The sequence below is a fragment of the Enhydra lutris genome, unplaced genomic scaffold (genome assembly GCF_002288905.1).
Source record: "Enhydra lutris kenyoni isolate GAN:26980312 unplaced genomic scaffold, ASM228890v2 scaffoldscaffold1, whole genome shotgun sequence".
NCBI classification, from domain to species: Eukaryota; Metazoa; Chordata; class Mammalia; order Carnivora; family Mustelidae; genus Enhydra; species Enhydra lutris.
The window spans coordinates 18,920,309-18,920,996 of NW_019154085.1; the positions used below are offsets into that span (position 1 = coordinate 18,920,309).

The following is a 688-nucleotide window of genomic DNA, read 5'->3' on the forward strand; positions in this document are numbered from 1 at the left end:
TTCCCACCTCAGCCACCACCCAACTCCAGGCGGAACGCCTTCGCCTCGGCCGAAGGACCCCGAAGGCCTTCGGCAAGTTCCGCCTCCAGCGCGGGGGGCGGGGCCGCTCGAGCTCCTCCGGGCCGAGCTCGGCTGTTTCCGTGCGCGGCCGCTGCGCACTCGGCACTGGGCGGCGCTGGCTGGCTCCCTGGCTGCGGCTCCTCAGTCGGCGGCGGCTGCTGCTGCCTGTGGCCCGGGCGGCTGGGAGAAGCGGAGTGTTGGTGAGTGACGCGGCGGAGGTGTAGTTTGACGCGGTGTGTTACGTGGGGGAGAGAATAAAACTCCAGCGAGATCCGGGCCGCGAACGAAAGCAGTGACGGAGGAGCTTGTACCACCGGTAAGAGGAGCAGGAGGAGGAGGCAGGAGCCGGAGAGAGCCGGGGGGACGGAGGGGGGACGGGGAGGCGCCGGACACCCGCGCTCGGGGCCTTCCCCTCGCAGGAGGGGCCGCGGTAAAGATGGAGCCTCCGCCCGAGCCCCACAACATCGCCGCCGCTCGCAGCGAACAAAGAATAATGGCGGCGGACTGGAGCCAGCGGCGGCCGGGGCGGCAGCGACTCTGCCTGCAGCCAGCGGCGGCGCTCATGGCGGGGGGCGGCGGGCGGCAGGCGGCGGGCGGGGGTGTTGTAGTTTGACGCGGTGTGTTACGT

General features: G+C 71.4%; 1 protein-coding gene across 3 annotated transcripts in view; it reads left to right on the plus strand.

The window, feature by feature from the left end:
- Positions 1-245: 245 nt before the first annotated feature.
- Positions 246-688, plus strand: part of LOC111147575 (cAMP responsive element binding protein 1) — a 63,019-nt gene continuing 62,576 nt past the window's right edge. For all 3 annotated transcript variants that reach the window (XR_002640645.1, XM_022503724.1, XM_022503857.1), the window contains exon 1: positions 246-376. The gene's annotated coding sequence lies outside the window, so the exon portion shown is untranslated. The remainder of the gene's footprint in view (positions 377-688) is intronic.